A 13,880-nucleotide genomic window follows, 5' to 3' on the forward strand; every position below is an offset into this window, starting at 1 on the left:
CTTGTTATTATTAATAAGTTGACGGCAAAAGCAAGATGCTAGAAATCCTGCAGCATGTAACTCACCTCCTGACTCCCAAAGCCTGTCCACTATCTACAAAACTCATGTCAGGAGTGTGATGGAATACTCTCCTCTTTTCCTGATGAGTGTCGTTCAAACAATGCTCAAGAGGCTTTACATCATTCAGAACAAAGCAGCTCCCTTGACTGGCTCCACATCCAGAAACATTCACTCCCTCCACCACCGATGCTCAGTGGCAGCAGGATGTACCATCTACAAGATGAGTTCTTAGACAGCACCTTCCAAACCCATGACCATGACCATCTAGAAGGAAAAGGGCAGCAGATATATGTGAACACATCACCTGCAAGTTCCCTTCCAAGCCACTTACCATCCTGATTTGGAAATATATGGCTGTTCCTTCAATGTTGTTGGGTAAAAGTCCTGAAATTCCCTTCTTAACTGCCTACCTACAGAACATGGAGTGCAGCGATTCAAGAAGGCAGCTCACCACCATCTTCTCAAGGACAAATAGGGACAGGCAATAAATGCTGCCCAGCCAGCAACATCCACATTCCATGATTGACCAAAATAAAATTTACAACATGACAGGCAAGTATAGAATAGACTATTCAGTCCATCAAGCCAGCATCAATCTGCTCCTCAATGAAACATCAGATCTAATTTCTATATCATTCCTCACGTGTGCATTGCAAATTGAATTTCTCACGAATGAGGGTATAAATTTAACTAAGAAAGAATAATGTAAAAATGCATCATATATTAACATTATTCTTCTCTGCATACTCGCATTAGCTAACCAATCCTCAACAAAGCTACACTAGAATGCAGGCCAGATCACAAAGCTTGAAATCCTACAAATAAAATGAGCTCATATTTATACTAAATATGAAAAAACTCTTTTTTTCATTTCTCACTTTCATAACTTGTCATCCCTACTGCATCCAGACAAATTAAGGCAACTCAGAAGTTTGACTGAATTCAATCCTGTCTGATGCATAATAGAGTGGTACTTCTCCTCTTCCTTCTCACATAGTTCGTTCCTCAGTGAAATATTTAAATGGTAAGACTTATTAGTAATTCAGTGTCTTTAATGTTGGAATAGTCCACTGGTTTGAAATTTTGATACAACTTCAATTCTATATTCCCCTCACTTTAATATTCTCTTCCCTACCTCCATAGAGCTGTTGAATTAGTTAATCTATCTTTGTTACTTCATTAATGTTATATATTTGTATGTTTTTAAACTTGATTACTTATTCTTTATATTAATATTTTGGGGCAATTCATGTCACTATTCAGCCTTCAGGCTGTAATGTGTTTTTATGATGCAATTATTATAACAGTTCTAGGCCAAATGCTGACAAATGTGACTAAGTCAGATTGAGGTGTCCGATCAGTATGGATGAGTTGGACTGAAGGGTCTGTTTCTATGCTGTATGACTTTATAATTCATGCACATTTTATTTTTCCAATAAGAAATTCTACCTTATTGCATCTTTTTTTTGTAGGGTAAAGTAGCCATAGTCTTACCAGACTATAAGACTGCTCTCGTATTAGAGAACGACAAGTGTTGATGGCGAGTTGAACCTGAGGATTACCAGACCGCAGATGATGAGAGAGGTTGAGAAGAAGAGTCCTTCATGGTAAATTCAGGAATTGAACCTGTACAGTTGAACCACAGACTGGCCATCCAGCCAACGGAGCTAACAGATCCCTATTTTAGGATCATAAATCCATTGAAAAAGTATATAAGAAATATTAAACAAACAAAAAAAGAAAATTGCTGGAGAAACTCAGCAGCTTTGGAAGGATCTACGGAGAGAAATCAGAATTAACCTTTTGAGGTTCAGTGACTATTTGTGTGAGAAATTTTGTGTGTTTTCAAGATTGAAGAGCAGAATATATGACATATATGGTTAATGCACAGGATGCTGTGGAAAATATATTTCTTTTCCCTTTGGATAGCCCTGGTTTTTCTTATTTCATATTTTTTTTCATGATGTCAGTGTTTTTGCGAGGGCATGGGACAATGATCCTGACAGGTATTCACTACTTCACTTCTTTGGTAAAGTGTTATGATCCCACTTGATGTTACTACAGGACAGATCAGATTGCAAAATCAAATCTAACCTTATACTTCATATTTTATCTTTTCCTTAACTTACATTGTTTTCTTTCACTGAAACATAAGCACACAAGGCTTCAGATTTGGTTTTAACAATAAAGCAGGAGTCTATTACACAAGAAATGAAAACAGAATAATACAAACTAAGCTATCTATATATAACACAATTTGAAAGACTTAAAAACACATTGCAAAACAAAATTATATTAATGTACCAACAACATCATGTTAAACAAAACTCCAAAGAAGTTTTAACCCTATTGAAATTATAGGCCTGACTTAACCAGTTCTGTTCAGTTCCAGTCCAGTGAATCTTTTGCCTTTACCACTCACACAAATGTGAACTGAGACTTTCTCAGCCTTTTAGTAATCTACCGAGTTCTGATCAAAAATTCGTGATTTGGAATTTTCATAAGTTAAATTTTATCGCAACTTATTGCCTGAACTGCTCTGAAAAATCTTTTTTTTGGAGAGATTATTCTTGATTCTTACCCCAAACAGGTATCCTTTGACCTATATTTGTTAATTCTTAAACTATATTTGTTTTAAAATTTGCTCGTTCTAGACACTGCTAAGTTAATGGCTGGATGATTTCTGTTTCTGGTTGTAAACTCGTGTATGAACTTCCAATAACACTCCTAGAGGCACAGACTTGTTTAAAACCATGATTCTGGAAAGATGAGTGCAGTGAATCTTTCCTCCCCATTTAATAAAATAGACTAACACTATGAAAGGTGTGTGATTTACATGCATTCATATCATGTTTTAAAAATCTGGATTTTAAACAAGTGTTTAAAATCCAGATTTTTAAAACATGATATGAATGCATGTAAATCACACACCTTTCATCAGAATATAAGAAAATAGGAACTAGGATCAGGAGTAGGCAGTTGATCCTCTAGAACAATAGACAATAGACAATAGACAATAGGTGCAGGAGTAGGCCATTCTGCCCTTCAAGCCTGCACCACCATTCATTATGATCATGGCTGATCATCCTCAATCAGTATCCTGTTCCTGCCTTATTTCCATAACCCTTGATTCCACTATCCTTGAGAGCTCTATCCAACTCTTTCTTTAACAAATCCAGAGACTGGGCCTCCACTGCCCTCTGGGGCAGAGCATTCCACACATCCACCACTCTCTGGGTGAAGAAGTTTCTCCTCATCTCTGTCCTACATGGCCTACCCTTTATTTTTAACCTGCTCCAACATTTAATACAAACATGACAGATTTCATCTCGGCCTCAACTCCCATTCCTGCCCACACTCCATAATCCATTACGTACTTACTAATTAAAAATCAGTCTATATCCTCCATAAATTTACTCAATGTCCCAGCAGACACCACACTCTGGAGATAGCGAATTCCACAGATTCACAACCCTTTGAGAGAAGTAATTTCTCCTCATTTCTGTTTTAAACTTTTATCTTAAAACTATGACTGTTATGAAAGGCAATGGATCTCACGTGTCTATCCATTTATACTTTGCAGCTTTCCAAACACTAATCAATGTGATCGCTTAACTGCAGGGGTTAAGTTTGTGTGTGTAAGGGTTAATTTTACATGCATGTATTACTGACAGTGAGTTTAACTACTGTCAATGTACTTTGGAACTTGAGGTACAAATTACACATGATTTTATGATGAACAGAATAGCAAGTATATGTTCTAGAATTTGTTTTACACATTGATATTGATAAGTCCTCCACTAATGACATGTATTCATTTAATTATCATTAAAGACCTGCAAAATTGCCCTTTTGTTAACTAATTCCCAATTTGCATCATAGGAAGACCAGAATTTGAAAGATGTGAGTCCTGTGGTTCATTGCTAAAGATATATTAATTGGGATGAGTAGAAAAAAAATTCAACATTTCATCAAAATAGTGATCAGTCCAAATTTAATTGAGCAGGAAAGGTTATTTGCATTTTTATAAATGGATTTAACATCAAATCACTTGAATGCCAATGAAGCAATCACATTAAAAAAAAACAAGTAAGCAAAAATGAACATTAAGCAATTTATTATTTTTCAAAAATAATCATAATCGCATCACTGTAAAAGAATATCATCTGATTTCGTGTGGTCATGTGGTTCCCCACATACTTCATCATATAATCCTAAAATTAATGGGGAGAATTTTCATTGTGGTGAGGTGGTTTCCTCAATCCTCAGCTACAACTTCAGCAAAAACTTACAGGAACAAAATAAATTACTGCTCTTCTGCCTGTGTTTTGAATGTAGCAAACACACAAAATTAACAATTGTGAAAAAAAGTCATTCACTGCGTTACTTTATAGGGTGGAAAATCATATGGGCTCAAATGGGCAGGCAGTCTGTAAATTTTTGTTCTGGGAGCACTAACTTGTAAAATTGTAACTACAGCATACTGTGGCGAAGTCTTATAGTCATTGCATATAACCCTGATGCGGATTTCCAAGATTTGGAGACCCGGTGTTGAACTGGGGTGTACAAAGTTAAAAATCACACAACACCAGGTTATAGTCGAACAGGTTTATTTGGAAGCACTAACATTCAGAGCACTGCTCCTTCATCAGGTGATTGTGGAGAATAAGATTGTAAGACACCGAATTTATAGCAAAAGTTTACAGTGTGATGCAACTGAAATTATATATCGAAAAAGACCTAGATTGTTTGTTAAGTCTCTCATCTTCTCGAATGACCATGTTGGCATCAGTTCTTTCATATGTAAATCACAAAACTTAAAAAGTTACATGCTGAAGTGCACTTTAACAAATATTCCAAATATTTCCAAAGGCACAATGGAATAAATGTGCCACATAATATGGCCCAAAGCTGTACAGACCATAAAGATATTTCAAGCCAATAAAAGCAAAATGCCATGGATGTTGGGGATTGGAAATAAAAATAAAGTGCTGGAGAAAATCAGCAGGTCTGCAGGAATCTGTCAAGACATAAACAGAGTTAATATTTTGAATTCGACATGATTCTTTTTCAGAACTGTTCTGATGCTCCTGAGTTCCAAAGAGAATCACTGAGCTTGAAATATTAATTCTGTTTCTCTCTTCACAGATTTTGCCAGACCTGCTGAACTTCTTTGGTGCATTCTGACTTTATTTCAATCTTATGTCCACTGATTCAACTAATGTCAGACAAAACAATGACTATAGAGTGCATGGGCAGGACTGCCAGACAGCACAAGAACCAAGTCTGTGGTACCAGAAACAATTCAATAGAAAATAACATTAGGAAGGATTTAAAAGTGGCTAACAATTCTCTACCATCCATTTTGTGCCACTGCCTGAGATCAATTTCACTGATTATGAGTTCAATAATTGAAGGAAGAACCTGTTTTACAATTGCAAACACAAATAGCACAGAGGTCTTACTCTACTCCAATTTAAACTATTGTAATACCCTTGCCAGCTTTTATAGGTGCGCCATCAAGTGCACTCTGTCTGGATATATCACTGTCTGTGTGGCAACTGTATCATTTAAAATCGGAGATGGTTACAGAGAGTTTTTACCTACAGAGAGTGGTGAACTTGGCCTGGTCAATCACAAAGGCCAACCTCCCATCCATAGAATCCATCTACCAGGCCCACTGTCAAGGAAAGGCCGCCGGCATTCTTAGAGATCCATCCCACCCTGGTAACATTTTTCTACAAACTCTGCGATCAGGGGAGAAGGTACAGAAGCCTGAACACATGCACTAGTTGGTTTTGAAACAGTTTCTACCCTACTATTGTTAGAATACTGAATAGACTCTCAAACTCATAGAATTCACCTGTACCTGTATTTTTGTTTTTGCCACTGGTTGCCGATTATTTACTTATCTATGCTAATTAACTCTGTGATCTGCCTGTATTGCTCACAAGACAAAGCTTTTCACCATGCCTCGGTACACGTGACAATAAATTCAATTCAATTCAATTCAAGTCAGTTCCACCATAACAATGTCTTGTAAATTCTCTCAGCACTAAAAAACTAGATTGGACATAACTCCTCCTTCTTACTGTGTATGTCCATGGGAATTAGGAGGAAAAGTAGGCCACTCAGCCCCTCTTGCCTGTTTTACTATTCAACAAGATCACGTCAGATGGTGAGAGCTCATAGAACTCCTACAGTGTGGAAACAAGCCACTTGGCCCAACAAGTCCATAACAACCCTCCAAAGAGTATCCCACCCAGACCTATTCCCCCACCCTATTACTCAACATTTCCCCTGACTAATGCACCTAACCTACAGGTCCCTGAACACTATGGGTAATTTTGCATGTTCAATTCACCTAACCTGCACATCTTTGGACTGTAGGAGGAAACCAGAGCACCCAGAGGAAATCCACACAGAATGTACAAACTCCACACAGACAGTCACCCGAGGCTGGAGTTGAACCTGGGTCCCTGGCGCTGTGAGGTAGCAGTGCTAACCACTGAGCCACTGTGCTGCCTCTATAAGGTAAAAATCCTGAGACAATCACTCAGCATCACCAAGTGGAATGGGTGAGGTGAGGATCCCAATGCTGGCAGTCAGCATCACTGAGAAGAGTGGATGAGTTGAGGACATCAAGCCAGGCAGTCAGCATCACTAAAAGGAGAGGGAAAGGTGAGGACCCCCTCACAGGAGGCAGCATCACAGAGTGGAGTGAGCAACCCTATGGCTCTGTGGTTAGCACTGCTGCCTCACGGTGACTGTGAAGAAGGTGGAGGAGCGCACACTGCTCGATCGGACAGTGTTCGTGAAGAAGATTTTGCTGGAGTGCCGCGGGTTCGAAGCAGTGGACGTGTACTGCCTGCAGGATTTCCCTGCGGCAGGCTATTTTGACGTGACTTTCAGGAGCGTGAAGAATTGCGAGCAGCTCCTGAAGGTCTTCAAGGAGAAGGAAGGGGAACCTCTGTTCTCCATCTTGTTGGCGGTCCCATTGTGTGTGCTTCCTGCGCAAAGGAGTCGGGTTGTAACAATCCAGATGTACAACCCTCACGTCCCAGCAGCAGATGTCCTGACCTTCCTGAGAAAATACGTCCAGGTCGAGGGAGAGAGTACCGATGTGGTCGAACCTTTCGGGATCTGGACCAGCAAACGACAGGTTAGGGTAACCCTGAGGGCCAATGCCAGTGGGAACATCCTCCACCCACCCTCCAGCTTTGCCATCGGAGGAAGCAGAGGTTACCTGACTTATGCAGGGCAGCCGAAAGTGTGCCGAACATGTGGGAGGTCAGGCCACATGGCGGCGGATTGTAAGGTGACCGTCTGCCGAAACTGCAAGCAGGAAGGCCACCCGACCAAGGAATGTAAGGAGGCCAAGAACTGTAATCTGTGCGAGAGGCGGGCCACATGTACAAGGCCTGCCCAAGACGAGGGGCCGCCACCTACGCACAGATGGCCGGAGGTGGCAACACGAGCCGTGGACCGCCTAAGACCAGCAAGGTACCACAAAACAGCATGGGAACGGTGTCTGGAGGCACCCAGAAGGAAGGGCAGGCTGTAGCGGAGCAGACGGCAGACAGCGGGGAGGTGCAGCAGCCGATCCAAGCTCCTTCAAGACAGACGGAGGAAATGGAAGAGGGGGGAACAAAGGAGGCAGAGGATTGGATTACTGTCAAAAGCAGGAAGAAGAAACTTCATCAGGCCCCCAAAGCCACCCAGCGAGGGGGGAAGCGACACCTACACGACGAGGATACAGGCAGCTCTTCCGACGGTGAGGACGGGCGCAAGGAGGGTCATCACCAGAGGAAGAGACAGAGCGCTGTGGGGAAAAAGGAGGGCAGCACCACCCAAGCAGGAAAAGACAATCCCTCTGAGGGGATGGGTAAAGGCCTCCCCACACCCGGTGAGAACCAAGAGGTACCCACCGGCCCACAGTTCCAGGTAACTGGGAGCAGCGGTCCTGTGACAGCCCCGCTGTCAGATGGAGAACTGGACGGTGCGGACCCTGGGCCCGACCCGAAGACACCAGAGCGGGGAAATGGCTCCAGCGTGGAGCCGGACAGCTACCTCAGCCCTGAGAGGGTCCAGCAGTTTGCCATCACCACAGGGATGCACACAGCTACCCCAGAGAGGCAAGACCAGCAGAAAATGGACACTGGTAATCTCGTAAACTGTTAAAATGGGGATAAGAGTTGCCAGCATCAATGTGCGTAGCATCAAATCGGCTACGCGATGTGTTTCTACGATGGCCTTCCTGGCTAACGTTAAAGCCGACGTCCTGTTTCTGCAGGAGTGTGGGATACCGCACCTCAGCAGCTACAGGAGATGGTCGAGCTTATGGGCCCATGGGCCGTCAGTTTGGTCGGGGGCAACAATAGCCGCGCCTCTGGCCTGGGTATCCTGTTGCGAGGAGGCAACTTCACCATCTCCGAGGTTAAGGAGATGGTGAGCGGGCACCTCCTCATCACTGATGTCATGTACAGGAATGCTCCCCTGAGACTGATTAATGTATACGCCCCAGTGGGTAAGAGTGAACGGTTGGCCGTCCTGCAGCAGCTTCCACTGTTGCTGGTTACGTCCAGGCCGGTCATTCTGGCCGGAGACTTCATATGTATTATTGATGCAGATGGACGATCGGGGGGGGGGGGGGGGGAGGTGACAGTAAACTGGACACCATATCCAGAGCACTGATGGAAACGGTAAAAGATGCCAAGTTGCACGACGTCTTCAGCACCCCTGCAGACGGAGCATAGCGTAGATACACCTGTTCACCGGCAGACGGGTCTATCCGCTCAAGGATAGATTACCTGTTTGTGTCCCGAACGCTCTCGGTCAGATCCACCAATGTCAAGCTGATGTTCTTCTCTGACCACTGCCTCCTGCTGGCCGACTGTCACCTACAGGACGAGCAGCGGGCTGGTAAGGGAACGTGGAAGCTGAACACAAAGCTGTTGACCCCGGGAAACATTGAGGAGCTCAAGAGGGACTACGCAGGTTGGAGAACCGTGAAGCCCCTCTTTGAGTCCCCAGCAGACTGGTGGGAAACAGTAAAAGGGAACATCAAGAGGTTCTTCATCCTCAAAGGTGTTCAGGAGGTGAGAGAGAGGCGGGGAAAACCGTCCCAGCTCCAGGAAAGTATGCAGAACCTGCTCCTGCTGCAGATGATGGGGGTGGATGTCACGGAGGGCCTCAAGGAGGTGAAGGGCCAGCAAGCCTCACTCTTTGCCTCGGAGGCCTCCAAGATAATCTTCCGGTCCAGGGTCTGCTCGGTGGAGCAGGACGAGACGTGCTCACGTTTCTTCTTCCAGAAGGTGCACAAAGAGAGCTCCGTGCTCAGCAGCCTGAAGGAAGAAGATGGCTCGCTAACGTCATCTCAGGCTGACATCATGAGGATCAGCAAATCCTTCTATGCCAGTCTGTATGACGCGAAGCCGACCGACAGCACAGCCTCCCAGTCGTTCCTGTCCTCTATCACGGAGGTCTTAGACGACAGAACACGGGACAGACTGGACCAGCCGCTATATCTGGACGAGCTGACCAAGGCCCTCGAGTCCTTCGAAAAGAATAAAACTCCCGGAAGCAACGGCTTACCGGTCGAGCTCTATTCTGCTCTGTGGGACTTGATTGGCCAGGACCTGCTGGAGGTGTATGTCAGTATGCCATGAGTGAATTCATGAGGAAAGGCATCATCACCCTCGTCTACAAGCGGAAGGGGGAGAGGGAGGAACTCAAAAATTGCAGACCAATCTCACTGTTGAATGCGGATTACAAAATTCTGTCAAAGGTAATCGCCAACTGGGTCAGATCTGCTCTGGGGTTGGTGATTCACCCTGAACAAACCTGTGCTGTGCCGGGCAGGAAGATCGCTGAGAGTCTCGCACTGCTCAGGGATACAATCGCCTACGTGCAGGACAGAGGGTTGGACACCTGCCTGATCAGCCTGGACCAGGAGAAAGCCTTTGACAGGAATCACACAGGTATATGAGAGAATTTCTCTCCAAAATGGGCTTTGGGGAGGAAATCTGCAATTGGATCAGACTGCTCTACACCAACATTGTCAGTGCAGTCTCAATCAATGGGTGGGAATCAGATAGCTTCCCAGTCAGATCTGGAGTCAGGCAGGGCTGCCTCTCTCTCCTGCCTTGTTTGTGTGCTGCATAGAGCCATTTGCCGAGTCCATCAGGAAGGATGTGAGCCTGAGAGGGGTGACTATTCCTGCCAGCGGGGGCCTGCAGGTCAAGGCCTCCCTGTACATGGATGACGTCGCCATTTTCTGCTCGGATCTGCTGTCTGTGCGCAGACTCATGTGCATATGTGACCAGTTTGAACGGGCCTCGGGAGCCAAGGTAAACCAAGGCAAGAGCGAGGCCATGCTCTTCAGGAACTGGGCCGACCAATCCTCGATCCCCTTCACCGTCAGGGCCGACCACCTGAAGGTGCTGGGTATTTGGTTCGGAGGGGCTGGGGCGTGCGCCAAATCTTGGGAGGAGCGTATCAGCAAAGTGAGGCAGAAACTGGGCAGATGGCAGCTACGGTCGCTCTCCATCGCGGGAAAAAACCTGGTCATCAGGTGTGAGGCACTGTCATTGCTATTATACGTGGCACAGGTCTGGCCTATTCCCAGAACCTGTGCCGCTGCAGTCACCCGGGCCATCTTCCAATTTATATGGAGGTCAAAGATGGACCGGGTCCGAAGGGACTCACTGTATAAAGATCTGGGCAACGGGGGAAAAAATACACCCAATGCCACCCTCACCCTGATGGCCACCTTTGTATGTGGCTGCATCAAGCTGTGCGTGGATCCCCGGTATGCAAACACCAAGTGTCACTACGTACTGAGGTTCTACCTGTACCCGGTGTTGCAAAGGATGAGTAGTTGGACCGTTCCGTATCACCTGTCCTTCATGGAAAAGTTGATGAAGAAAAACACCTTCGACCACAAGTCCATCAGGAAGTGGTCAGCACATAGTGTCCTTGAGACCCTTCGGGAAAAGGAGAGGGCGGATCCTATCGAGCGGTTCCCTGAGCAAACTGTCAAAGCCATTGGGCAGAATGCCTCATCGCCAGAACTTTCCAACAAGCACCAAGACATGTCTTGGCTGGTGGTGAGAAGGGCTCTGCCTGTGAGATCCTTTATGCACGCCCGGACTCTCAGCCGCACCGCACGCTGCCTCGAAGTGGCTGCGGGGGGGACGAGACTGTCCTCCTTCTGGAATGTGCCTACACAGAAGATGTCTGGAGAGGAATGCAGTGGTGTTTGTCGAGGTTCGTCCCGAGCTGCGCCGTGACGCGTGACTCCGTGCTCTACGGTCTGTTCCCCGGGACGCACACCGAGACGAACATCAACTGCGCCTGGAGGATCATCAACTCGGTGAAGGACGCTCTCTGGGTGGTCCGAAACCTGCTGATCTTCCAGCTGAAGAAGTCGACCCCGACTGAGTGCTGCAGACTGGCACATTCCAAGGTCCAGGACCACGTGTTGAGGGACGCGCTGAAGCTTGGGGCAGCTGCCGCCAAAGTGCGGTGGGGAAAGACCACCGTGTAACATCTGCCTGCCTAAGAAGAACAGGGGGCCCACGCAGTCATTTGGGCTCCGCTGACGCCTCAGGTAATTATATGGACATATGATTGATAAATGTCCACACCTGTTCATAAAAATGATAAATTCTGATCTCTGTATGTAAATATTTACGTATGTATGGCATGACCAACTGTACAGACCATCAAATTATTTTATGAATAAAGTATATTTTTGAAATTAAAAAAAAGCTGCTGCCTCACAGTGCCATGATCTGGGTTTGAATCCAGCCTCGTGTGACTATCTGTTTGGAGTTTGCACATTCTCCACGTGTCGCGTGAGTTACCTCCGGGTTCTCCAGTTTCCTCCCACAGCCCAAAGATATGCAGGTTCGGTGGATATCCAGGGAATGTGTAGGTTAGATGCGTAAGCCAGGGGGAAAATGCAGGGTTACAGGGACAGGGTCTGCGTGGGATTCTCTTTGGAGGATAGGTGTGGACTTGTTGGGCTGAATGGCCTGTTTCCACACTGGAACGATTCCATTCTAGGTAAGGTCCTGGTATACATTTATTGTTCTGTAAACTACAGCAAGTGGATGAAAAGAGAATAATTTGAAGGGAAGTCCTAGCAAGATGGGCTTGCCCTGGTGGAATGCTTTTCCTGTGCGCTATGGAAAGTCAGCAACACTTCCAGTTTCCAGGATGACCATGTATGCAGGAGGTGTATCCAACTACAACTGCTAGAAATCTGCATTTCAAACCTGGAGCAGGAGCTGGAGTTATTGTGAAGTATCCCCAAGGCTGGGAATTTTATAGATAGCATGTACAGTGAAATGGTCATAACATAGATATAGAGTGTGTAGGCAGAAAGGGAATGGGTGACTGCCAGACAGAATAAAAACGCAAGGAATGAAGTGAACAAGTTCTCTGGAGCTGGCTGTCTCTCCTTTTCTATAATATTTCCTGCTTTAGATAGAATCATGGCAATTCCTACAGTGTGGAAACTGTCCGCACTGACCCTCCAAAGATCATCACATCCAGACCCTCTATGCTACTGCATCCCTGTATTTCCCATGACTAGTCTATCTAGCCTGCACATCCCATGGACACTGTGGGCAATTTAGCATGGCCAATCCACTTAACCTGCATGTCTTCGGACTGTGGGAGGAAACCCACGCTGACACATGAAGAATGTGCAAACTCCACACAGGTCTGAGGATGGAATCAAACCCAAGTCCCTGGTGCTGTGAGGCATCAGGGGTAACCACTGAGTCACCATGCCATACTGTTGGTTGAAATGGTTACTCAGCTGAATTCAGCAAAAGCCAAGTGTGTGATATCAGGAACAAAAACAGAAAATGCTGGAAAAACACAGCAGGTCTAGCAGCATCTGTGGAGAGAAAGTAGAGTTAACGTTTAAGGTCAAGTGACCCTTCTTCAGAAGAAAAAAGGCTGAAAGATGTCTGGACCTTGTAGACATTTATAAAATCGTGAGGAGCATGGATAGGATGAACAGCCAAGGGCTTTTCCCTGGGATGGGGGTGTCCAGAACTAGAAGGCATAGATTTAAGGTGAGCAGAGAAAGATTTAAGTGACCTAAGGGGCAATCTTTCATGCAGAGGCATGTGTGTGGAATGAGCTGCCAGGGGAAATGGTGGAGGCTGGTACAATTTCATTTAAAAAGCATTTGTATGGGCATATAAATAGGAAGGGTATAGAGGGATATCGGTCAAATGTTGGCAAATGGGATTAAATTAATTTAGGATATCTGGTCAGCATGGACGAGTTGGGCTGAAGGGTCTGTTTCCATGCTGTACATCTCTATGACTCTATGTGGCTTGGCTGCACATAGGCAAGGAGGAGCAAATAAGAATGAGAGACAACAATGTAGGGGATTCCATTGTATGAGGAACAGACATTAGACAAGCAGAGGTTTATGGCGATGCAGATGAAATGCCAGGATATGATGTTGCTTCCCAGGTGCCAGGGTGAATGATATCTCTGATGGCTGCAGGCAAACAACTGAGTACAGTGGCTCAGTAGTTAGCACTGCTGCCTCATAGCACCAGGGACCCAGGTTTGATTCCAGCCCAGGTGACTGTCTGTGTGAGTTTGCACATTCTCCCTATGTCTGCGTGGGTTTCCTCCGGGTGCTCTGGTTTCCTCCCACAGTCCAAAGATATACGGGTCAGGTCAATTGGCCATTCTAAATTGCCCATAGTGTTAGATGCATGAGTCAGAGGAAAATGGGTCTGGGTGGGTAATTCTTCGGAGGGTCGGTGTGGACTGGTTTGGCTGAA

Source organism: Chiloscyllium plagiosum, unplaced genomic scaffold (assembly GCF_037043375.1).
Source record: "Chiloscyllium plagiosum isolate Xiang-an unplaced genomic scaffold, Cpla_swu_hap1 HiC_scaffold_19, whole genome shotgun sequence".
NCBI classification, from domain to species: domain Eukaryota; kingdom Metazoa; phylum Chordata; class Chondrichthyes; order Orectolobiformes; family Hemiscylliidae; genus Chiloscyllium; species Chiloscyllium plagiosum.